Source organism: Hyla sarda, unplaced genomic scaffold (genome assembly GCF_029499605.1).
Source record: "Hyla sarda isolate aHylSar1 unplaced genomic scaffold, aHylSar1.hap1 scaffold_1591, whole genome shotgun sequence".
Classification (NCBI taxonomy): domain Eukaryota; kingdom Metazoa; phylum Chordata; class Amphibia; order Anura; family Hylidae; genus Hyla; species Hyla sarda.
The window spans coordinates 38,502-64,575 of record NW_026608227.1 but is presented as its reverse complement, the minus strand read 5'-3'; the positions used below and the strand labels follow the sequence as shown (position 1 = coordinate 64,575).

General features: G+C 45.9%; 11 non-coding genes across 11 annotated transcripts; all 11 read right to left on the bottom strand.

Moving 5' to 3' along the window:
* Window positions 1-1,946: 1,946 nt before the first annotated feature.
* Window positions 1,947-2,137, bottom strand: LOC130310691 (U2 spliceosomal RNA). The gene has a single exon (XR_008859180.1). It is a non-coding gene; the product is annotated as a U2 spliceosomal RNA (small nuclear RNA).
* Window positions 2,138-4,222: 2,085 nt separating this feature from the next.
* LOC130310690 (U2 spliceosomal RNA) lies at window positions 4,223-4,413 on the bottom strand. Its single transcript, XR_008859179.1, has one exon. It is a non-coding gene; the product is annotated as a U2 spliceosomal RNA (small nuclear RNA).
* A 2,084-nt stretch (window positions 4,414-6,497) lies between these two features.
* On the bottom strand, window positions 6,498-6,688 carry LOC130310689 (U2 spliceosomal RNA). Its single transcript, XR_008859178.1, has one exon. It is a non-coding gene; the product is annotated as a U2 spliceosomal RNA (small nuclear RNA).
* A 2,091-nt stretch (window positions 6,689-8,779) lies between these two features.
* LOC130310688 (U2 spliceosomal RNA) lies at window positions 8,780-8,970 on the bottom strand. The gene has a single exon (XR_008859177.1). It is a non-coding gene; the product is annotated as a U2 spliceosomal RNA (small nuclear RNA).
* Window positions 8,971-11,052: 2,082 nt separating this feature from the next.
* LOC130310687 (U2 spliceosomal RNA) lies at window positions 11,053-11,243 on the bottom strand. The gene has a single exon (XR_008859176.1). It is a non-coding gene; the product is annotated as a U2 spliceosomal RNA (small nuclear RNA).
* A 2,091-nt stretch (window positions 11,244-13,334) lies between these two features.
* On the bottom strand, window positions 13,335-13,525 carry LOC130310686 (U2 spliceosomal RNA). Its single transcript, XR_008859175.1, has one exon. It is a non-coding gene; the product is annotated as a U2 spliceosomal RNA (small nuclear RNA).
* Window positions 13,526-15,617: 2,092 nt separating this feature from the next.
* LOC130310685 (U2 spliceosomal RNA) lies at window positions 15,618-15,808 on the bottom strand. The gene has a single exon (XR_008859174.1). It is a non-coding gene; the product is annotated as a U2 spliceosomal RNA (small nuclear RNA).
* Window positions 15,809-17,899: 2,091 nt separating this feature from the next.
* LOC130310684 (U2 spliceosomal RNA) lies at window positions 17,900-18,090 on the bottom strand. The gene has a single exon (XR_008859173.1). It is a non-coding gene; the product is annotated as a U2 spliceosomal RNA (small nuclear RNA).
* Window positions 18,091-20,181: 2,091 nt separating this feature from the next.
* On the bottom strand, window positions 20,182-20,372 carry LOC130310681 (U2 spliceosomal RNA). Its single transcript, XR_008859171.1, has one exon. It is a non-coding gene; the product is annotated as a U2 spliceosomal RNA (small nuclear RNA).
* A 2,094-nt stretch (window positions 20,373-22,466) lies between these two features.
* Window positions 22,467-22,657, bottom strand: LOC130310703 (U2 spliceosomal RNA). The gene has a single exon (XR_008859191.1). It is a non-coding gene; the product is annotated as a U2 spliceosomal RNA (small nuclear RNA).
* A 2,096-nt stretch (window positions 22,658-24,753) lies between these two features.
* Window positions 24,754-24,944, bottom strand: LOC130310680 (U2 spliceosomal RNA). Its single transcript, XR_008859170.1, has one exon. It is a non-coding gene; the product is annotated as a U2 spliceosomal RNA (small nuclear RNA).
* Between the last annotated feature and the right edge of the window lie 1,130 nt (window positions 24,945-26,074).

Genomic DNA, 26,074 nt, shown 5'->3' with positions numbered 1-26,074 from the left:
AACCCATACCATTATTGCTAAGCAGCAAGACAGGGGCCCATTGCACTCCCACGGGGCCTTTTTAAATGCAATCCATAACCCGGATTTGCCAGGAACCCTTCTTACTCCTCCTACTTGCATGTGACACTGGGCTTAGGATCTGCATAGGAAACACACACACAAGCACACACCTACCTTTGTTGCCTGCAGATGCCTCCTTGGCTGTCCCCAAACGGTATCAAACCAACACCCACGGGAAGCTGTAAGCATAGAGGACATGCCTGCACCCCATTGGACTTACCTGTGTGGGTTAAATCCGGGTTATTTGACAACCTATGGCGGTGATGGTTCTGCTCAGGCAGAGCAGTGCTGATGCTCCTCATAAAGCTGTCGCTGCTGTGAAGGTTCTAGGTGACATCACAAATCCCTATGGTTACATACACAACAAAGCTGGGTTGTTGTTGTTTACACTCTGCAAGGCCTGTGGAAGTGAGTGACATCATAGCACTGTAGTTCTGAGGGTTCTAGATGGATGCAACAATCTCCTGTTGCTTCTATGAAGGCCATAATAGACGACATCACCAAACAGCTCCATAGTCACATACACAGCAAAGGAGAGATGTTGTTTACACCTAGTGATGTCAGTGGTATTGAGTGACATCACAGCACAGTGCTAAGGCTCCTGGGCCTGGACACAGCAGCGGCTGCAATATCTCAACGGAGAATACGTTTATATATATGTGTGTGTGTGCGCGTATATATATATATATATATATATATATATATATATATATATATTTCTCCGCCGAAATCACTTTTAAACCCATTTCCACCTTTTTTTCCCTTCTCTTCCTCTTACTTTTTTTTCACGTTTTTTTACGTTTTTCTCCTTTTCGCCTCTTTTCTGGGCGTATTATTCTTCTTTTTCTTCTTTTTTTTCGTCTAATGCATACCCCATCAGTGCAGCAATGCTTATTCAATACCGCCAGCAGATGGAGACACTGGGGGATAATTTTCTAAGGATTTATACTGATTTTTCCTGTCTGAATTTGTCGCACAGAAAGTTGCAGGCCAAATATGTGTGACATTTCTGCGACTTTAGCTTCTAGAGCATTTTTACAACATTATACATAGGTGCTGAATACATAAAAAGCGACTGTTCAGCGACAGACAAGTCGCATCGGCTGAAAGTAGGCCAGAATGTCAGTCCATGTTGGAGCAGGTTTAGATACAGTCTAAAGTATAGATCTCAAAGTCTGTGCACAGAATTTAGCAAGGGCCTCGCACCTTCTGATGCATCAGGTAGGTGCACAATAGCATAGCCTAACCCTCTGTACTTTGGTCTATATTGATGCGGGACATAGACAGCCAGCTGATGACCAATCCATTAGTGCAATGGATGGCTGGAAGCATTTGTCTTTGCCTTTGCAATACCACAGAAGCAATGCATGGTCAATGTACAGCAATGACACACCTGTGTGAACAGCCAGGAGACCCCCCCCCCCCCCCCATGTTATGTTACATAGTTACATAGTTAGTACGGTCGAAAAAAGACATATGTCCATCAAGTTCAACCAGGGAATTAAGGGGTAGGGGTGTGGCGCGATATTGGGGAAGGGATGAGATTTTATATTTCTTCATAAGCATTAATCTTATTTTGTCAATTAGGAACATTCAGCACCCACCCGCTATCAAGGCAGCTGCCTATCATGTCATGCCCTACCTGCACAGGTGTGCTGGCTACTCAAATGATCCAATTAAGGAGGCCATTTAGTCAGCAGCAGCAGAAGTCCTGTGCCTGGACGCTCCAACAGCGGCCAGACACAAGCAGAAGCAGCAGAAGCAGCAGCAGCAGCACCACCTTTTGTTTTTTGGCTGCAGCAGCAAGGCCCACAGGGCTGGCTAGCTGGCTAGCCAGCAAGCAGGTAGCAATGAAAGTAGGAATCTTTCTTTTTAACCCTGTAAGGGGGTGGTGCACTGTACCCGAAGATACTGCCATATCGGGTCAATGCATAGGGCGACGGAAGCAAGCTTCGAAATCGGCCCCCGTTCTCAAAAATCCATTTAATATATGGTCCCCAGATAGGGGACGTATCAGATATTAAACTGATAAGAACAGATACTACACTTGATCTTAGCCAAAAGGCCGAGAAGCGATAACCGTGAAAGGGGCGGGCCCAACAAGGTCCCCTTCATGGGCACTATCACTGCTTGCTGTCAGGGAGGCTGCCAGACAATTTTCCATGCACACTCTGGGCTGGGGGGCAGTCAACCACCAGTACACACAGCAGAACCTAAACCCATACCATTATTGCTAAGCAGCAAGACAGGGGCCCATTGCACTCCCACGGGGCCTTTTTAAATGCAATCCATAACCCGGATTTGCCAGGAACCCTTCTTACTCCTCCTACTTGCATGTGACACTGGGCTTAGGATCTGCATAGGAAACACACACACAAGCACACACCTACCTTTGTTGCCTGCAGATGCCTCCTTGGCTGTCCCCAAACGGTATCAAACCAACACCCACGGGAAGCTGTAAGCATAGAGGACATGCCTGCACCCCATTGGACTTACCTGTGTGGGTTAAATCCGGGTTATTTGACAACCTATGGCGGTGATGGTTCTGCTCAGGCAGAGCAGTGCTGATGCTCCTCATAAAGCTGTCGCTGCTGTGAAGGTTCTAGGTGACATCACAAATCCCTATGGTTACATACACAACAAAGCTGGGTTGTTGTTGTTTACACTCTGCAAGGCCTGTGGAAGTGAGTGACATCATAGCACTGTAGTTCTGAGGGTTCTAGATGGATGCAACAATCTCCTGTTGCTTCTATGAAGGCCATAATAGACGACATCACCAAACAGCTCCATAGTCACATACACAGCAAAGGAGAGATGTTGTTTACACCTAGTGATGTCAGTGGTATTGAGTGACATCACAGCACAGTGCTAAGGCTCCTGGGCCTGGACACAGCAGCGGCTGCAATATCTCAACGGAGAATACGTTTATATATATGTGTGTGTGTGCGCGTATATATATATATATATATATATATATATATATATATATATATTTCTCCGCCGAAATCACTTTTAAACCCATTTCCACCTTTTTTTCCCTTCTCTTCCTCTTACTTTTTTTTCACGTTTTTTTACGTTTTTCTCCTTTTCGCCTCTTTTCTGGGCGTATTATTCTTCTTTTTCTTCTTTTTTTTCGTCTAATGCATACCCCATCAGTGCAGCAATGCTTATTCAATACCGCCAGCAGATGGAGACACTGGGGGATAATTTTCTAAGGATTTATACTGATTTTTCCTGTCTGAATTTGTCGCACAGAAAGTTGCAGGCCAAATATGTGTGACATTTCTGCGACTTTAGCTTCTAGAGCATTTTTACAACATTATACATAGGTGCTGAATACATAAAAAGCGACTGTTCAGCGACAGACAAGTCGCATCGGCTGAAAGTAGGCCAGAATGTCAGTCCATGTTGGAGCAGGTTTAGATACAGTCTAAAGTATAGATCTCAAAGTCTGTGCACAGAATTTAGCAAGGGCCTCGCACCTTCTGATGCATCAGGTAGGTGCACAATAGCATAGCCTAACCCTCTGTACTTTGGTCTATATTGATGCGGGACATAGACAGCCAGCTGATGACCAATCCATTAGTGCAATGGATGGCTGGAAGCATTTGTCTTTGCCTTTGCAATACCACAGAAGCAATGCATGGTCAATGTACAGCAATGACACACCTGTGTGAACAGCCAGGAGACCCCCCCCCCCCCCCCATGTTATGTTACATAGTTACATAGTTAGTACGGTCGAAAAAAGACATATGTCCATCAAGTTCAACCAGGGAATTAAGGGGTAGGGGTGTGGCGCGATATTGGGGAAGGGATGAGATTTTATATTTCTTCATAAGCATTAATCTTATTTTGTCAATTAGGAACATTCAGCACCCACCCGCTATCAAGGCAGCTGCCTATCATGTCATGCCCTACCTGCACAGGTGTGCTGGCTACTCAAATGATCCAATTAAGGAGGCCATTTAGTCAGCAGCAGCAGAAGTCCTGTGCCTGGACGCTCCAACAGCGGCCAGACACAAGCAGAAGCAGCAGAAGCAGCAGCAGCAGCACCACCTTTTGTTTTTTGGCTGCAGCAGCAAGGCCCACAGGGCTGGCTAGCTGGCTAGCCAGCAAGCAGGTAGCAATGAAAGTAGGAATCTTTCTTTTTAACCCTGTAAGGGGGTGGTGCACTGTACCCGAAGATACTGCCATATCGGGTCAATGCATAGGGCGACGGAAGCAAGCTTCGAAATCGGCCCCCGTTCTCAAAAATCCATTTAATATATGGTCCCCAGATAGGGGACGTATCAGATATTAAACTGATAAGAACAGATACTACACTTGATCTTAGCCAAAAGGCCGAGAAGCGATAACCGTGAAAGGGGCGGGCCCAACAAGGTCCCCTTCATGGGCACTATCACTGCTTGCTGTCAGGGAGGCTGCCAGACAATTTTCCATGCACACTCTGGGCTGGGGGGCAGTCAACCACCAGTACACACAGCAGAACCTAAACCCATACCATTATTGCTAAGCAGCAAGACAGGGGCCCATTGCACTCCCACGGGGCCTTTTTAAATGCAATCCATAACCCGGATTTGCCAGGAACCCTTCTTACTCCTCCTACTTGCATGTGACACTGGGCTTAGGATCTGCATAGGAAACACACACACAAGCACACACCTACCTTTGTTGCCTGCAGATGCCTCCTTGGCTGTCCCCAAACGGTATCAAACCAACACCCACGGGAAGCTGTAAGCATAGAGGACATGCCTGCACCCCATTGGACTTACCTGTGTGGGTTAAATCCGGGTTATTTGACAACCTATGGCGGTGATGGTTCTGCTCAGGCAGAGCAGTGCTGATGCTCCTCATAAAGCTGTCGCTGCTGTGAAGGTTCTAGGTGACATCACAAATCCCTATGGTTACATACACAACAAAGCTGGGTTGTTGTTGTTTACACTCTGCAAGGCCTGTGGAAGTGAGTGACATCATAGCACTGTAGTTCTGAGGGTTCTAGATGGATGCAACAATCTCCTGTTGCTTCTATGAAGGCCATAATAGACGACATCACCAAACAGCTCCATAGTCACATACACAGCAAAGGAGAGATGTTGTTTACACCTAGTGATGTCAGTGGTATTGAGTGACATCACAGCACAGTGCTAAGGCTCCTGGGCCTGGACACAGCAGCGGCTGCAATATCTCAACGGAGAATACGTTTATATATATGTGTGTGTGTGCGCGTATATATATATATATATATATATATATATATATATATATATATATTTCTCCGCCGAAATCACTTTTAAACCCATTTCCACCTTTTTTTCCCTTCTCTTCCTCTTACTTTTTTTTCACGTTTTTTTACGTTTTTCTCCTTTTCGCCTCTTTTCTGGGCGTATTATTCTTCTTTTTCTTCTTTTTTTTCGTCTAATGCATACCCCATCAGTGCAGCAATGCTTATTCAATACCGCCAGCAGATGGAGACACTGGGGGATAATTTTCTAAGGATTTATACTGATTTTTCCTGTCTGAATTTGTCGCACAGAAAGTTGCAGGCCAAATATGTGTGACATTTCTGCGACTTTAGCTTCTAGAGCATTTTTACAACATTATACATAGGTGCTGAATACATAAAAAGCGACTGTTCAGCGACAGACAAGTCGCATCGGCTGAAAGTAGGCCAGAATGTCAGTCCATGTTGGAGCAGGTTTAGATACAGTCTAAAGTATAGATCTCAAAGTCTGTGCACAGAATTTAGCAAGGGCCTTGCACCTTCTGATGCATCAGGTAGGTGCACAATAGCATAGCCTAACCCTCTGTACTTTGGTCTATATTGATGCGGGACATAGACAGCCAGCTGATGACCAATCCATTAGTGCAATGGATGGCTGGAAGCATTTGTCTTTGCCTTTGCAATACCACAGAAGCAATGCATGGTCAATGTACAGCAATGACACACCTGTGTGAACAGCCAGGAGACCCCCCCCCCCCCATGTTATGTTACATAGTTACATAGTTAGTACGGTCGAAAAAAGACATATGTCCATCAAGTTCAACCAGGGAATTAAGGGGTAGGGGTGTGGCGCGATATTGGGGAAGGGATGAGATTTTATATTTCTTCATAAGCATTAATCTTATTTTGTCAATTAGGAACATTCAGCACCCACCCGCTATCAAGGCAGCTGCCTATCATGTCATGCCCTACCTGCACAGGTGTGCTGGCTACTCAAATGATCCAATTAAGGAGGCCATTTAGTCAGCAGCAGCAGAAGTCCTGTGCCTGGACGCTCCAACAGCGGCCAGACACAAGCAGAAGCAGCAGAAGCAGCAGCAGCAGCACCACCTTTTGTTTTTTGGCTGCAGCAGCAAGGCCCACAGGGCTGGCTAGCTGGCTAGCCAGCAAGCAGGTAGCAATGAAAGTAGGAATCTTTCTTTTTAACCCTGTAAGGGGGTGGTGCACTGTACCCGAAGATACTGCCATATCGGGTCAATGCATAGGGCGACGGAAGCAAGCTTCGAAATCGGCCCCCGTTCTCAAAAATCCATTTAATATATGGTCCCCAGATAGGGGACGTATCAGATATTAAACTGATAAGAACAGATACTACACTTGATCTTAGCCAAAAGGCCGAGAAGCGATAACCGTGAAAGGGGCGGGCCCAACAAGGTCCCCTTCATGGGCACTATCACTGCTTGCTGTCAGGGAGGCTGCCAGACAATTTTCCATGCACACTCTGGGCTGGGGGGCAGTCAACCACCAGTACACACAGCAGAACCTAAACCCATACCATTATTGCTAAGCAGCAAGACAGGGGCCCATTGCACTCCCACGGGGCCTTTTTAAATGCAATCCATAACCCGGATTTGCCAGGAACCCTTCTTACTCCTCCTACTTGCATGTGACACTGGGCTTAGGATCTGCATAGGAAACACACACACAAGCACACACCTACCTTTGTTGCCTGCAGATGCCTCCTTGGCTGTCCCCAAACGGTATCAAACCAACACCCACGGGAAGCTGTAAGCATAGAGGACATGCCTGCACCCCATTGGACTTACCTGTGTGGGTTAAATCCGGGTTATTTGACAACCTATGGCGGTGATGGTTCTGCTCAGGCAGAGCAGTGCTGATGCTCCTCATAAAGCTGTCGCTGCTGTGAAGGTTCTAGGTGACATCACAAATCCCTATGGTTACATACACAACAAAGCTGGGTTGTTGTTGTTTACACTCTGCAAGGCCTGTGGAAGTGAGTGACATCATAGCACTGTAGTTCTGAGGGTTCTAGATGGATGCAACAATCTCCTGTTGCTTCTATGAAGGCCATAATAGACGACATCACCAAACAGCTCCATAGTCACATACACAGCAAAGGAGAGATGTTGTTTACACCTAGTGATGTCAGTGGTATTGAGTGACATCACAGCACAGTGCTAAGGCTCCTGGGCCTGGACACAGCAGCGGCTGCAATATCTCAACGGAGAATACGTTTATATATATGTGTGTGTGTGCGCGTATATATATATATATATATATATATATATATATATATATATATATTTCTCCGCCGAAATCACTTTTAAACCCATTTCCACCTTTTTTTCCCTTCTCTTCCTCTTACTTTTTTTTCACGTTTTTTTACGTTTTTCTCCTTTTCGCCTCTTTTCTGGGCGTATTATTCTTCTTTTTCTTCTTTCTTTTTTTTCGTCTAATGCATACCCCATCAGTGCAGCAATGCTTATTCAATACCGCCAGCAGATGGAGACACTGGGGGATAATTTTCTAAGGATTTATACTGATTTTTCCTGTCTGAATTTGTCGCACAGAAAGTTGCAGGCCAAATATGTGTGACATTTCTGCGACTTTAGCTTCTAGAGCATTTTTACAACATTATACGTGCTGAATACATAAAAAGCGACTGTTCAGCGACAGACAAGTCGCATCGGCTGAAAGTAGGCCAGAATGTCAGTCCATGTTGGAGCAGGTTTAGATACAGTCTAAAGTATAGATCTCAAAGTCTGTGCACAGAATTTAGCAAGGGCCTCGCACCTTCTGATGCATCAGGTAGGTGCACAATAGCATAGCCTAACCCTCTGTACTTTGGTCTATATTGATGCGGGACATAGACAGCCAGCTGATGACCAATCCATTAGTGCAATGGATGGCTGGAAGCATTTGTCTTTGCCTTTGCAATACCACAGAAGCAATGCATGGTCAATGTACAGCAATGACACACCTGTGTGAACAGCCAGGAGACCCCCCCCCCCCCCCCATGTTATGTTACATAGTTACATAGTTAGTACGGTCGAAAAAAGACATATGTCCATCAAGTTCAACCAGGGAATTAAGGGGTAGGGGTGTGGCGCGATATTGGGGAAGGGATGAGATTTTATATTTCTTCATAAGCATTAATCTTATTTTGTCAATTAGGAACATTCAGCACCCACCCGCTATCAAGGCAGCTGCCTATCATGTCATGCCCTACCTGCACAGGTGTGCTGGCTACTCAAATGATCCAATTAAGGAGGCCATTTAGTCAGCAGCAGCAGAAGCTCCTGTGCCTGGACGCTCCAACAGCGGCCAGACACAAGCAGAAGCAGCAGAAGCAGCAGCAGCAGCAGCACCACCTTTTGTTTTTTGGCTGCAGCAGCAAGGCCCACAGGGCTGGCTAGCTGGCTAGCCAGCAAGCAGGTAGCAATGAAAGTAGGAATCTTTCTTTTTAACCCTGTAAGGGGGTGGTGCACTGTACCCGAAGATACTGCCATATCGGGTCAATGCATAGGGCGACGGAAGCAAGCTTCGAAATCGGCCCCCGTTCTCAAAAATCCATTTAATATATGGTCCCCAGATAGGGGACGTATCAGATATTAAACTGATAAGAACAGATACTACACTTGATCTTAGCCAAAAGGCCGAGAAGCGATAACCGTGAAAGGGGCGGGCCCAACAAGGTCCCCTTCATGGGCACTATCACTGCTTGCTGTCAGGGAGGCTGCCAGACAATTTTCCATGCACACTCTGGGCTGGGGGGCAGTCAACCACCAGTACACACAGCAGAACCTAAACCCATACCATTATTGCTAAGCAGCAAGACAGGGGCCCATTGCACTCCCACGGGGCCTTTTTAAATGCAATCCATAACCCGGATTTGCCAGGAACCCTTCTTACTCCTCCTACTTGCATGTGACACTGGGCTTAGGATCTGCATAGGAAACACACACACAAGCACACACCTACCTTTGTTGCCTGCAGATGCCTCCTTGGCTGTCCCCAAACGGTATCAAACCAACACCCACGGGAAGCTGTAAGCATAGAGGACATGCCTGCACCCCATTGGACTTACCTGTGTGGGTTAAATCCGGGTTATTTGACAACCTATGGCGGTGATGGTTCTGCTCAGGCAGAGCAGTGCTGATGCTCCTCATAAAGCTGTCGCTGCTGTGAAGGTTCTAGGTGACATCACAAATCCCTATGGTTACATACACAACAAAGCTGGGTTGTTGTTGTTTACACTCTGCAAGGCCTGTGGAAGTGAGTGACATCATAGCACTGTAGTTCTGAGGGTTCTAGATGGATGCAACAATCTCCTGTTGCTTCTATGAAGGCCATAATAGACGACATCACCAAACAGCTCCATAGTCACATACACAGCAAAGGAGAGATGTTGTTTACACCTAGTGATGTCAGTGGTATTGAGTGACATCACAGCACAGTGCTAAGGCTCCTGGGCCTGGACACAGCAGCGGCTGCAATATCTCAACGGAGAATACGTTTATATATATGTGTGTGTGTGCGCGTATATATATATATATATATATATATATATATATATATATATATTTCTCCGCCGAAATCACTTTTAAACCCATTTCCACCTTTTTTTCCCTTCTCTTCCTCTTACTTTTTTTTCACGTTTTTTTACGTTTTTCTCCTTTTCGCCTCTTTTCTGGGCGTATTATTCTTCTTTTTCTTCTTTTTTTTCGTCTAATGCATACCCCATCAGTGCAGCAATGCTTATTCAATACCGCCAGCAGATGGAGACACTGGGGGATAATTTTCTAAGGATTTATACTGATTTTTCCTGTCTGAATTTGTCGCACAGAAAGTTGCAGGCCAAATATGTGTGACATTTCTGCGACTTTAGCTTCTAGAGCATTTTTACAACATTATACATAGGTGCTGAATACATAAAAAGCGACTGTTCAGCGACAGACAAGTCGCATCGGCTGAAAGTAGGCCAGAATGTCAGTCCATGTTGGAGCAGGTTTAGATACAGTCTAAAGTATAGATCTCAAAGTCTGTGCACAGAATTTAGCAAGGGCCTCGCACCTTCTGATGCATCAGGTAGGTGCACAATAGCATAGCCTAACCCTCTGTACTTTGGTCTATATTGATGCGGGACATAGACAGCCAGCTGATGACCAATCCATTAGTGCAATGGATGGCTGGAAGCATTTGTCTTTGCCTTTGCAATACCACAGAAGCAATGCATGGTCAATGTACAGCAATGACACACCTGTGTGAACAGCCAGGAGACCCCCCCCCCATGTTATGTTACATAGTTACATAGTTAGTACGGTCGAAAAAAGACATATGTCCATCAAGTTCAACCAGGGAATTAAGGGGTAGGGGTGTGGCGCGATATTGGGGAAGGGATGAGATTTTATATTTCTTCATAAGCATTAATCTTATTTTGTCAATTAGGAACATTCAGCACCCACCCGCTATCAAGGCAGCTGCCTATCATGTCATGCCCTACCTGCACAGGTGTGCTGGCTACTCAAATGATCCAATTAAGGAGGCCATTTAGTCAGCAGCAGCAGAAGTCCTGTGCCTGGACGCTCCAACAGCGGCCAGACACAAGCAGAAGCAGCAGAAGCAGCAGCAGCAGCAGCACCACCTTTTGTTTTTTGGCTGCAGCAGCAAGGCCCACAGGGCTGGCTAGCTGGCTAGCCAGCAAGCAGGTAGCAATGAAAGTAGGAATCTTTCTTTTTAACCCTGTAAGGGGGTGGTGCACTGTACCCGAAGATACTGCCATATCGGGTCAATGCATAGGGCGACGGAAGCAAGCTTCGAAATCGGCCCCCGTTCTCAAAAATCCATTTAATATATGGTCCCCAGATAGGGGACGTATCAGATATTAAACTGATAAGAACAGATACTACACTTGATCTTAGCCAAAAGGCCGAGAAGCGATAACCGTGAAAGGGGCGGGCCCAACAAGGTCCCCTTCATGGGCACTATCACTGCTTGCTGTCAGGGAGGCTGCCAGACAATTTTCCATGCACACTCTGGGCTGGGGGGCAGTCAACCACCAGTACACACAGCAGAACCTAAACCCATACCATTATTGCTAAGCAGCAAGACAGGGGCCCATTGCACTCCCACGGGGCCTTTTTAAATGCAATCCATAACCCGGATTTGCCAGGAACCCTTCTTACTCCTCCTACTTGCATGTGACACTGGGCTTAGGATCTGCATAGGAAACACACACACAAGCACACACCTACCTTTGTTGCCTGCAGATGCCTCCTTGGCTGTCCCCAAACGGTATCAAACCAACACCCACGGGAAGCTGTAAGCATAGAGGACATGCCTGCACCCCATTGGACTTACCTGTGTGGGTTAAATCCGGGTTATTTGACAACCTATGGCGGTGATGGTTCTGCTCAGGCAGAGCAGTGCTGATGCTCCTCATAAAGCTGTCGCTGCTGTGAAGGTTCTAGGTGACATCACAAATCCCTATGGTTACATACACAACAAAGCTGGGTTGTTGTTGTTTACACTCTGCAAGGCCTGTGGAAGTGAGTGACATCATAGCACTGTAGTTCTGAGGGTTCTAGATGGATGCAACAATCTCCTGTTGCTTCTATGAAGGCCATAATAGACGACATCACCAAACAGCTCCATAGTCACATACACAGCAAAGGAGAGATGTTGTTTACACCTAGTGATGTCAGTGGTATTGAGTGACATCACAGCACAGTGCTAAGGCTCCTGGGTCTGGACACAGCAGCGGCTGCAATATCTCAACGGAGAATACGTTTATATATATGTGTGTGTGTGCGCGTATATATATATATATATATATATATATATATATATATATATATATATATTTCTCCGCCGAAATCACTTTTAAACCCATTTCCACCTTTTTTTCCCTTCTCTTCCTCTTACTTTTTTTTCACGTTTTTTTACGTTTTTCTCCTTTTCGCCTCTTTTCTGGGCGTATTATTCTTCTTTTTCTTCTTTTTTTTCGTCTAATGCATACCCCATCAGTGCAGCAATGCTTATTCAATACCGCCAGCAGATGGAGACACTGGGGGATAATTTTCTAAGGATTTATACTGATTTTTCCTGTCTGAATTTGTCGCACAGAAAGTTGCAGGCCAAATATGTGTGACATTTCTGCGACTTTAGCTTCTAGAGCATTTTTACAACATTATACATAGGTGCTGAATACATAAAAAGCGACTGTTCAGCGACAGACAAGTCGCATCGGCTGAAAGTAGGCCAGAATGTCAGTCCATGTTGGAGCAGGTTTAGATACAGTCTAAAGTATAGATCTCAAAGTCTGTGCACAGAATTTAGCAAGGGCCTCGCACCTTCTGATGCATCAGGTAGGTGCACAATAGCATAGCCTAACCCTCTGTACTTTGGTCTATATTGATGCGGGACATAGACAGCCAGCTGATGACCAATCCATTAGTGCAATGGATGGCTGGAAGCATTTGTCTTTGCCTTTGCAATACCACAGAAGCAATGCATGGTCAATGTACAGCAATGACACACCTGTGTGAACAGCCAGGAGACCCCCCCCCCCCCATGTTATGTTACATAGTTACATAGTTAGTACGGTCGAAAAAAGACATATGTCCATCAAGTTCAACCAGGGAATTAAGGGGTAGGGGTGTGGCGCGATATTGGGGAAGGGATGAGATTTTATATTTCTTCATAAGCATTAATCTTATTTTGTCAATTAGGAACATTCAGCACCCACCCGCTATCAAGGCAGCTGCCTATCATGTCATGCCCTACCTGCACAGGTGTGCTGGCTACTCAAATGATCCAATTAAGGAGGCCATTTAGTCAGCAGCAGCAGAAGTCCTGTGCCTGGACGCTCCAACAGCGGCCAGACACAAGCAGAAGCAGCAGAAGCAGCAGCAGCAGCAGCACCACCTTTTGTTTTTTGGCTGCAGCAGCAAGGCCCACAGGGCTGGCTAGCTGGCTAGCCAGCAAGCAGGTAGCAATGAAAGTAGGAATCTTTCTTTTTAACCCTGTAAGGGGGTGGTGCACTGTACCCGAAGATACTGCCATATCGGGTCAATGCATAGGGCGACGGAAGCAAGCTTCGAAATCGGCCCCCGTTCTCAAAAATCCATTTAATATATGGTCCCCAGATAGGGGACGTATCAGATATTAAACTGATAAGAACAGATACTACACTTGATCTTAGCCAAAAGGCCGAGAAGCGATAACCGTGAAAGGGGCGGGCCCAACAAGGTCCCCTTCATGGGCACTATCACTGCTTGCTGTCAGGGAGGCTGCCAGACAATTTTCCATGCACACTCTGGGCTGGGGGGCAGTCAACCACCAGTACACACAGCAGAACCTAAACCCATACCATTATTGCTAAGCAGCAAGACAGGGGCCCATTGCACTCCCACGGGGCCTTTTTAAATGCAATCCATAACCCGGATTTGCCAGGAACCCTTCTTACTCCTCCTACTTGCATGTGACACTGGGCTTAGGATCTGCATAGGAAACACACACACAAGCACACACCTACCTTTGTTGCCTGCAGATGCCTCCTTGGCTGTCCCCAAACGGTATCAAACCAACACCCACGGGAAGCTGTAAGCATAGAGGACATGCCTGCACCCCATTGGACTTACCTGTGTGGGTTAAATCCGGGTTATTTGACAACCTATGGCGGTGATGGTTCTGCTCAGGCAGAGCAGTGCTGATGCTCCTCATAAAGCTGTCGCTGCTGTGAAGGTTCTAGGTGACATCACAAATCCCTATGGTTACATACACAACAAAGCTGGGTTGTTGTTGTTTACACTCTGCAAGGCCTGTGGAAGTGAGTGACATCATAGCACTGTAGTTCTGAGGGTTCTAGATGGATGCAACAATCTCCTGTTGCTTCTATGAAGGCCATAATAGACGACATCACCAAACAGCTCCATAGTCACATACACAGCAAAGGAGAGATGTTGTTTACACCTAGTGATGTCAGTGGTATTGAGTGACATCACAGCACAGTGCTAAGGCTCCTGGGCCTGGACACAGCAGCGGCTGCAATATCTCAACGGAGAATACGTTTATATATATGTGTGTGTGTGCGCGTATATATATATATATATATATATATATATATATATATATATATATATATATTTCTCCGCCGAAATCACTTTTAAACCCATTTCCACCTTTTTTTCCCTTCTCTTCCTCTTACTTTTTTTTCACGTTTTTTTACGTTTTTCTCCTTTTCGCCTCTTTTCTGGGCGTATTATTCTTCTTTTTCTTCTTTTTTTTCGTCTAATGCATACCCCATCAGTGCAGCAATGCTTATTCAATACCGCCAGCAGATGGAGACACTGGGGGATAATTTTCTAAGGATTTATACTGATTTTTCCTGTCTGAATTTGTCGCACAGAAAGTTGCAGGCCAAATATGTGTGACATTTCTGCGACTTTAGCTTCTAGAGCATTTTTACAACATTATACATAGGTGCTGAATACATAAAAAGCGACTGTTCAGCGACAGACAAGTCGCATCGGCTGAAAGTAGGCCAGAATGTCAGTCCATGTTGGAGCAGGTTTAGATACAGTCTAAAGTATAGATCTCAAAGTCTGTGCACAGAATTTAGCAAGGGCCTCGCACCTTCTGATGCATCAGGTAGGTGCACAATAGCATAGCCTAACCCTCTGTACTTTGGTCTATATTGATGCGGGACATAGACAGCCAGCTGATGACCAATCCATTAGTGCAATGGATGGCTGGAAGCATTTGTCTTTGCCTTTGCAATACCACAGAAGCAATGCATGGTCAATGTACAGCAATGACACACCTGTGTGAACAGCCAGGAGACCCCCCCCCCCCATGTTATGTTACATAGTTACATAGTTAGTACGGTCGAAAAAAGACATATGTCCATCAAGTTCAACCAGGGAATTAAGGGGTAGGGGTGTGGCGCGATATTGGGGAAGGGATGAGATTTTATATTTCTTCATAAGCATTAATCTTATTTTGTCAATTAGGAACATTCAGCACCCACCCGCTATCAAGGCAGCTGCCTATCATGTCATGCCCTACCTGCACAGGTGTGCTGGCTACTCAAATGATCCAATTAAGGAGGCCATTTAGTCAGCAGCAGCAGAAGTCCTGTGCCTGGACGCTCCAACAGCGGCCAGACACAAGCAGAAGCAGCAGAAGCAGCAGCAGCAGCAGCACCACCTTTTGTTTTTTGGCTGCAGCAGCAAGGCCCACAGGGCTGGCTAGCTGGCTAGCCAGCAAGCAGGTAGCAATGAAAGTAGGAATCTTTCTTTTTAACCCTGTAAGGGGGTGGTGCACTGTACCCGAAGATACTGCCATATCGGGTCAATGCATAGGGCGACGGAAGCAAGCTTCGAAATCGGCCCCCGTTCTCAAAAATCCATTTAATATATGGTCCCCAGATAGGGGACGTATCAGATATTAAACTGATAAGAACAGATACTACACTTGATCTTAGCCAAAAGGCCGAGAAGCGATAACCGTGAAAGGGGCGGGCCCAACAAGGTCCCCTTCATGGGCACTATCACTGCTTGCTGTCAGGGAGGCTGCCAGACAATTTTCCATGCACACTCTGGGCTGGGGGGCAGTCAACCACCAGTACACACAGCAGAACCTAAACCCATACCATTATTGCTAAGCAGCAAGACAGGGGCCCATTGCACTCCCACGGGGCCTTTTTAAATGCAATCCATAACCCGGATTTGCCAGGAACCCTTCTTACTCCTCCTACTTGCATGTGACACTGGGCTTAGGATCTGCATAGGAAACACACACACAAGCACACACCTACCTTTGTTGCCTGCAGATGCCTCCTTGGCTGTCCCCAAACGGTATCAAACCAACACCCACGGGAAGCTGTAAGCATAGAGGACATGCCTGCACCCCATTGGACTTACCTGTGTGGGTTAAATCCGGGTTATTTGACAACCTATGGCGGTGATGGTTCTGCTCAGGCAGAGCAGTGCTGATGCTCCTCATAAAGCTGTCGCTGCTGTGAAGGTTCTAGGTGACATCACAAATCCCTATGGTTACATACACAACAAAGCTGGGTTGTTGTTGTTTACACTCTGCAAGGCCTGTGGAAGTGAGTGACATCATAGCACTGTAGTTCTGAGGGTTCTAGATGGATGCAACAATCTCCTGTTGCTTCTATGAAGGCCATAATAGACGACATCACCAAACAGCTCCATAGTCACATACACAGCAAAGGAGAGATGTTGTTTACACCTAGTGATGTCAGTGGTATTGAGTGACATCACAGCACAGTGCTAAGGCTCCTGGGCCTGGACACAGCAGCGGCTGCAATATCTCAACGGAGAATACGTTTATATATATGTGTGTGTGTGCGCGTATATATATATATATATATATATATATATATATATATATATATATATATTTCTCCGCCGAAATCACTTTTAAACCCATTTCCACCTTTTTTTCCCTTCTCTTCCTCTTACTTTTTTTTCACGTTTTTTTACGTTTTTCTCCTTTTCGCCTCTTTTCTGGGCGTATTATTCTTCTTTTTCTTCTTTTTTTTCGTCTAATGCATACCCCATCAGTGCAGCAATGCTTATTCAATACCGCCAGCAGATGGAGACACTGGGGGATAATTTTCTAAGGATTTATACTGATTTTTCCTGTCTGAATTTGTCGCACAGAAAGTTGCAGGCCAAATATGTGTGACATTTCTGCGACTTTAGCTTCTAGAGCATTTTTACAACATTATACATAGGTGCTGAATACATAAAAAGCGACTGTTCAGCGACAGACAAGTCGCATCGGCTGAAAGTAGGCCAGAATGTCAGTCCATGTTGGAGCAGGTTTAGATACAGTCTAAAGTATAGATCTCAAAGTCTGTGCACAGAATTTAGCAAGGGCCTCGCACCTTCTGATGCATCAGGTAGGTGCACAATAGCATAGCCTAACCCTCTGTACTTTGGTCTATATTGATGCGGGACATAGACAGCCAGCTGATGACCAATCCATTAGTGCAATGGATGGCTGGAAGCATTTGTCTTTGCCTTTGCAATACCACAGAAGCAATGCATGGTCAATGTACAGCAATGACACACCTGTGTGAACAGCCAGGAGACCCCCCCCCCCCCATGTTATGTTACATAGTTACATAGTTAGTACGGTCGAAAAAAGACATATGTCCATCAAGTTCAACCAGGGAATTAAGGGGTAGGGGTGTGGCGCGATATTGGGGAAGGGATGAGATTTTATATTTCTTCATAAGCATTAATCTTATTTTGTCAATTAGGAACATTCAGCACCCACCCGCTATCAAGGCAGCTGCCTATCATGTCATGCCCTACCTGCACAGGTGTGCTGGCTACTCAAATGATCCAATTAAGGAGGCCATTTAGTCAGCAGCAGCAGAAGTCCTGTGCCTGGACGCTCCAACAGGGGCCAGACACAAGCAGAAGCAGCAGAAGCAGCAGCAGCAGCAGCACCACCTTTTGTTTTTTGGCTGCAGCAGCAAGGCCCACAGGGCTGGCTAGCTGGCTAGCCAGCAAGCAGGTAGCAATGAAAGTAGGAATCTTTCTTTTTAACCCTGTAAGGGGGTGGTGCACTGTACCCGAAGATACTGCCATATCGGGTCAATGCATAGGGCGACGGAAGCAAGCTTCGAAATCGGCCCCCGTTCTCAAAAATCCATTTAATATATGGTCCCCAGATAGGGGACGTATCAGATATTAAACTGATAAGAACAGATACTACACTTGATCTTAGCCAAAAGGCCGAGAAGCGATAACCGTGAAAGGGGCGGGCCCAACAAGGTCCCCTTCATGGGCACTATCACTGCTTGCTGTCAGGGAGGCTGCCAGACAATTTTCCATGCACACTCTGGGCTGGGGGGCAGTCAACCACCAGTACACACAGCAGAACCTAAACCCATACCATTATTGCTAAGCAGCAAGACAGGGGCCCATTGCACTCCCACGGGGCCTTTTTAAATGCAATCCATAACCCGGATTTGCCAGGAACCCTTCTTACTCCTCCTACTTGCATGTGACACTGGGCTTAGGATCTGCATAGGAAACACACACACAAGCACACACCTACCTTTGTTGCCTGCAGATGCCTCCTTGGCTGTCCCCAAACGGTATCAAACCAACACCCACGGGAAGCTGTAAGCATAGAGGACATTTCTGCACCCCATTGGACTTACCTGTGTGGGTTAAATCCGGGTTATTTGACAACCTATGGCGGTGATGGTTCTGCTCAGGCAGAGCAGTGCTGATGCTCCTCATAAAGCTGTCGCTGCTGTGAAGGTTCTAGGTGACATCACAAATCCCTATGGTTACATACACAACAAAGCTGGGTTGTTGTTGTTTACACTCTGCAAGGCCTGTGGAAGTGAGTGACATCATAGCACTGTAGTTCTGAGGGTTCTAGATGGATGCAACAATCTCCTGTTGCTTCTATGAAGGCCATAATAGACGACATCACCAAACAGCTCCATAGTCACATACACAGCAAAGGAGAGATGTTGTTTACACCTAGTGATGTCAGTGGTATTGAGTGACATCACAGCACAGTGCTAAGGCTCCTGGGTCTGGACACAGCAGCGGCTGCAATATCTCAACGGAGAATACGTTTATATATATGTGTGTGTGTGCGCGTATATATATATATATATATATATATATATATATATATATATATATATATATTTCTCCGCCGAAATCACTTTTAAACCCATTTCCACCTTTTTTTCCCTTCTCTTCCTCTTACTTTTTTTTCACGTTTTTTTACGTTTTTCTCCTTTTCGCCTCTTTTCTGGGCGTATTATTCTTCTTTTTCTTCTTTTTTTTCGTCTAATGCATACCCCATCAGTGCAGCAATGCTTATTCAATACCGCCAGCAGATGGAGACACTGGGGGATAATTTTCTAAGGATTTATACTGATTTTTCCTGTCTGAATTTGTCGCACAGAAAGTTGCAGGCCAAATATGTGTGACATTTCTGCGACTTTAGCTTCTAGAGCATTTTTACAACATTATACATAGGTGCTGAATACATAAAAAGCGACTGTTCAGCGACAGACAAGTCGCATCGGCTGAAAGTAGGCCAGAATGTCAGTCCATGTTGGAGCAGGTTTAGATACAGTCTAAAGTATAGATCTCAAAGTCTGTGCACAGAATTTAGCAAGGGCCTCGCACCTTCTGATGCATCAGGTAGGTGCACAATAGCATAGCCTAACCCTCTGTACTTTGGTCTATATTGATGCGGGACATAGACAGCCAGCTGATGACCAATCCATTAGTGCAATGGATGGCTGGAAGCATTTGTCTTTGCCTTTGCAATACCACAGAAGCAATGCATGGTCAATGTACAGCAATGACACACCTGTGTGAACAGCCAGGAGACCCCCCCCCCCATGTTATGTTACATAGTTACATAGTTAGTACGGTCGAAAAAAGACATATGTCCATCAAGTTCAACCAGGGAATTAAGGGGTAGGGGTGTGGCGCGATATTGGGGAAGGGATGAGATTTTATATTTCTTCATAAGCATTAATCTTATTTTGTCAATTAGGAACATTCAGCACCCACCCGCTATCAAGGCAGCTGCCTATCATGTCATGCCCTACCTGCACAGGTGTGCTGGCTACTCAAATGATCCAATTAAGGAGGCCATTTAGTCAGCAGCAGCAGAAGTCCTGTGCCTGGACGCTCCAACAGCGGCCAGACACAAGCAGAAGCAGCAGAAGCAGCAGCAGCAGCAGCACCACCTTTTGTTTTTTGGCTGCAGCAGCAAGGCCCACAGGGCTGGCTAGCTGGCTAGCCAGCAAGCAGGTAGCAATGAAAGTAGGAATCTTTCTTTTTAACCCTGTAAGGGGGTGGTGCACTGTACCCGAAGATACTGCCATATCGGGTCAATGCATAGGGCGACGGAAGCAAGCTTCGAAATCGGCCCCCGTTCTCAAAAATCCATTTAATATATGGTCCCCAGATAGGGGACGTATCAGATATTAAACTGATAAGAACAGATACTACACTTGATCTTAGCCAAAAGGCCGAGAAGCGATAACCGTGAAAGGGGCGGGCCCAACAAGGTCCCCTTCATGGGCACTATCACTGCTTGCTGTCAGGGAGGCTGCCAGACAATTTTCCATGCACACTCTGGGCTGGGGGGCAGTCAACCACCAGTACACACAGCAGAACCTAAACCCATACCATTATTGCTAAGCAGCAAGACAGGGGCCCATTGCACTCCCACGGGGCCTTTTTAAATGCAATCCATAACCCGGATTTGCCAGGAACCCTTCTTACTCCTCCTACTTGCATGTGACACTGGGCTTAGGATCTGCATAGGAAACACACACACAAGCACACACCTACCTTTGTTGCCTGCAGATGCCTCCTTGGCTGTCCCCAAACGGTATCAAACCAACACCCACGGGAAGCTGTAAGCATAGAGGACATGCCTGCACCCCATTGGACTTACCTGTGTGGGTTAAATCCGGGTTATTTGACAACCTATGGCGGTGATGGTTCTGCTCAGGCAGAGCAGTGCTGATGCTCCTCATAAAGCTGTCGCTGCTGTGAAGGTTCTAGGTGACATCACAAATCCCTATGGTTACATACACAACAAAACTGGGTTGTTGTTGTTTACACTCTGCAAGGCCTGTGGAAGTGAGTGACATCATAGCACTGTAGTTCTGAGGGTTCTAGATGGATGCAACAATCTCCTGTTGCTTCTATGAAGGCCATAATAGACGACATCACCAAACAGCTCCATAGTCACATACACAGCAAAGGAGAGATGTTGTTTACACCTAGTGATGTCAGTGGTATTGAGTGACATCACAGCACAGTGCTAAGGCTCCTGGGCCTGGACACAGCAGCGGCTGCAATATCTCAACGGAGAATACGTTTATATATATGTGTGTGTGTGCGCGTATATATATATATATATATATATATATATATATATATATATATATATATATTTCTCCGCCGAAATCACTTTTAAACCCATTTCCACCTTTTTTTCCCTTCTCTTCCTCTTACTTTTTTTTCACGTTTTTTTACGTTTTTCTCCTTTTCGCCTCTTTTCTGGGCGTATTATTCTTCTTTTTCTTCTTTTTTTTCGTCTAATGCATACCCCATCAGTGCAGCAATGCTTATTCAATACCGCCAGCAGATGGAGACACTGGGGGATAATTTTCTAAGGATTTATACTGATTTTTCCTGTCTGAATTTGTCGCACAGAAAGTTGCAGGCCAAATATGTGTGACATTTCTGCGACTTTAGCTTCTAGAGCATTTTTACAACATTATACATAGGTGCTGAATACATAAAAAGCGACTGTTCAGCGACAGACAAGTCGCATCGGCTGAAAGTAGGCCAGAATGTCAGTCCATGTTGGAGCAGGTTTAGATACAGTCTAAAGTATAGATCTCAAAGTCTGTGCACAGAATTTAGCAAGGGCCTCGCACCTTCTGATGCATCAGGTAGGTGCACAATAGCATAGCCTAACCCTCTGTACTTTGGTCTATATTGATGCGGGACATAGACAGCCAGCTGATGACCAATCCATTAGTGCAATGGATGGCTGGAAGCATTTGTCTTTGCCTTTGCAATACCACAGAAGCAATGCATGGTCAATGTACAGCAATGACACACCTGTGTGAACAGCCAGGAGACCCCCCCCCCCATGTTATGTTACATAGTTACATAGTTAGTACGGTCGAAAAAAGACATATGTCCATCAAGTTCAACCAGGGAATTAAGGGGTAGGGGTGTGGCGCGATATTGGGGAAGGGATGAGATTTTATATTTCTTCATAAGCATTAATCTTATTTTGTCAATTAGGAACATTCAGCACCCACCCGCTATCAAGGCAGCTGCCTATCATGTCATGCCCTACCTGCACAGGTGTGCTGGCTACTCAAATGATCCAATTAAGGAGGCCATTTAGTCAGCAGCAGCAGAAGTCCTGTGCCTGGACGCTCCAACAGCGGCCAGACACAAGCAGAAGCAGCAGAAGCAGCAGCAGCAGCAGCAGCACCACCTTTTGTTTTTTGGCTGCAGCAGCAAGGCCCACAGGGCTGGCTAGCTGGCTAGCCAGCAAGCAGGTAGCAATGAAAGTAGGAATCTTTCTTTTTAACCCTGTAAGGGGGTGGTGCACTGTACCCGAAGATACTGCCATATCGGGTCAATGCATAGGGCGACGGAAGCAAGCTTCGAAATCGGCCCCCGTTCTCAAAAATCCATTTAATATATGGTCCCCAGATAGGGGACGTATCAGATATTAAACTGATAAGAACAGATACTACACTTAATCTTAGCCAAAAGGCCGAGAAGCGATAACCGTGAAAGGGGCGGGCCCAACAAGGTCCCCTTCATGGGCACTATCACTGCTTGCTGTCAGGGAGGCTGCCAGACAATTTTCCATGCACACTCTGGGCTGGGGGGCAGTCAACCACCAGTACACACAGCAGAACCTAAACCCATACCATTATTGCTAAGCAGCAAGACAGGGGCCCATTGCACTCCCACGGGGCCTTTTTAAATGCAATCCATAACCCGGATTTGCCAGGAACCCTTCTTACTCCTCCTACTTGCATGTGACACTGGGCTTAGGATCTGCATAGGAAACACACACACAAGCACACACCTACCTTTGTTGCCTGCAGATGCCTCCTTGGCTGTCCCCAAACGGTATCAAACCAACACCCACGGGAAGCTGTAAGCATAGAGGACATGCCTGCACCCCATTGGACTTACCTGTGTGGGTTAAATCCGGGTTATTTGACAACCTATGGCGGTGATGGTTCTGCTCAGGCAGAGCAGTGCTGATGCTCCTCATAAAGCTGTCGCTGCTGTGAAGGTTCTAGGTGACATCACAATCCCTATGGTTACATACACAACAAAGCTGGGTTGTTGTTGTTTACACTCTGCAAGGCCTGTGGAAGTGAGTGACATCATAGCACTGTAGTTCTGAGGGTTCTAGATGGATGCAACAATCTCCTGTTGCTTCTATGAAGGCCGTAATAGACGACATCACCAAACAGCTCCATAGTCACATACACAGCAAAGGAGAGATGTTGTTTACACCTAGTGATGTCAGTGGTATTGAGTGACATCACAGCACAGTGCTAAGGCTCCTGGGCCTGGACACAGCAGCGGCTGCAATATCTCAACGGAGAATACGTTTATATATATGTGTGTGTGTGCGCGTATATATATATATATATATATATATATATATATATATATATATATATTTCTCCGCCGAAATCACTTTTAAACCCATTTCCACCTTTTTTTCCCTTCTCTTCCTCTTACTTTTTTTTCACGTTTTTTTACGTTTTTCTCCTTTTCGCCTCTTTTCTGGGCGTATTATTCTTCTTTTTCTTCTTTTTTTTCGTCTAATGCATACCCCATCAGTGCAGCAATGCTTATTCAATACCGCCAGCAGATGGAGACACTGGGGGATAATTTTCTAAGGATTTATACTGATTTTTCCTGTCTGAATTTGTCGCACAGAAAGTTGCAGGCCAAATATGTGTGACATTTCTGCGACTTTAGCTTCTAGAGCATTTTTACAACATTATACATAGGTGCTGAATACATAAAAAGCGACTGTTCAGCGACAGACAAGTCGCATCGGCTGAAAGTAGGCCAGAATGTCAGTCCATGTTGGAGCAGGTTTAGATACAGTCTAAAGTATAGATCTCAAAGTCTGTGCACAGAATTTAGCAAGGGCCTCGCACCTTCTGATGCATCAGGTAGGTGCACAATAGCATAGCCTAACCCTCTGTACTTTGGTCTATATTGATGCGGGACATAGACAGCCAGCTGATGACCAATCCATTAGTGCAATGGATGGCTGGAAGCATTTGTCTTTGCCTTTGCAATACCACAGAAGCAATGCATGGTCAATGTACAGCAATGACACACCTGTGTGAACAGCCAGGAGACCCCCCCCCCCCATGTTATGTTACATAGTTACATAGTTAGTACGGTCGAAAAAAGACATATGTCCATCAAGTTCAACCAGGGAATTAAGGGGTAGGGGTGTGGCGCGATATTGGGGAAGGGATGAGATTTTATATTTCTTCATAAGCATTAATCTTATTTTGTCAATTAGGAACATTCAGCACCCACCCGCTATCAAGGCAGCTGCCTATCATGTCATGCCCTACCTGCACAGGTGTGCTGGCTACTCAAATGATCCAATTAAGGAGGCCATTTAGTCAGCAGCAGCAGAAGTCCTGTGCCTGGACGCTCCAACAGCGGCCAGACACAAGCAGAAGCAGCAGAAGCAGCAGAAGCAGCAGCAGCAGCAGCACCACCTTTTGTTTTTTGGCTGCAGCAGCAAGGCCCACAGGGCTGGCTAGCTGGCTAGCCAGCAAGCAGGTAGCAATGAAAGTAGGAATCTTTCTTTTTAACCCTGTAAGGGGGTGGTGCACTGTACCCGAAGATACTGCCATATCGGGTCAATGCATAGGGCGACGGAAGCAAGCTTCGAAATCGGCCCCCGTTCTCAAAAATCCATTTAATATATGGTCCCCAGATAGGGGACGTATCAGATATTAAACTGATAAGAACAGATACTACACTTGATCTTAGCCAAAAGGCCGAGAAGCGATAACCGTGAAAGGGGCGGGCCCAACAAGGTCCCCTTCATGGGCACTATCACTGCTTGCTGTCAGGGAGGCTGCCAGACAATTTTCCATGCACACTCTGGGCTGGGGGGCAGTCAACCACCAGTACACACAGCAGAACCTAAACCCATACCATTATTGCTAAGCAGCAAGACAGGGGCCCATTGCACTCCCACGGGGCCTTTTTAAATGCAATCCATAACCCGGATTTGCCAGGAACCCTTCTTACTCCTCCTACTTGCATGTGACACTGGGCTTAGGATCTGCATAGGAAACACACACACAAGCACACACCTACCTTTGTTGCCTGCAGATGCCTCCTTGGCTGTCCCCAAACGGTATCAAACCAACACCCACGGGAAGCTGTAAGCATAGAGGACATGCCTGCACCCCATTGGACTTACCTGTGTGGGTTAAATCCGGGTTATTTGACAACCTATGGCGGTGATGGTTCTGCTCAGGCAGAGCAGTGCTGATGCTCCTCATAAAGCTGTCGCTGCTGTGAAGGTTCTAGGTGACATCACAAATCCCTATGGTTACATACACAACAAAGCTGGGTTGTTGTTGTTTACACTCTGCAAGGCCTGTGGAAGTGAGTGACATCATAGCACTGTAGTTCTGAGGGTTCTAGATGGATGCAACAATCTCCTGTTGCTTCTATGAAGGCCATAATAGACGACATCACCAAACAGCTCCATAGTCACATACACAGCAAAGGAGAGATGTTGTTTACACCTAGTGATGTCAGTGGTATTGAGTGACATCACAGCACAGTGCTAAGGCTCCTGGGCCTGGACACAGCAGCGGCTGCAATATCTCAACGGAGAATACGTTTATATATATGTGTGTGTGTGCGCGTATATATATATATATATATATATATATATATATATATATATATATATATTTCTCCGCCGAAATCACTTTTAAACCCATTTCCACCTTTTTTTCCCTTCTCTTCCTCTTACTTTTTTTTCACGTTTTTTTACGTTTTTCTCCTTTTCGCCTCTTTTCTGGGCGTATTATTCTTCTTTTTCTTCTTTTTTTTCGTCTAATGCATACCCCATCAGTGCAGCAATGCTTATTCAATACCGCCAGCAGATGGAGACACTGGG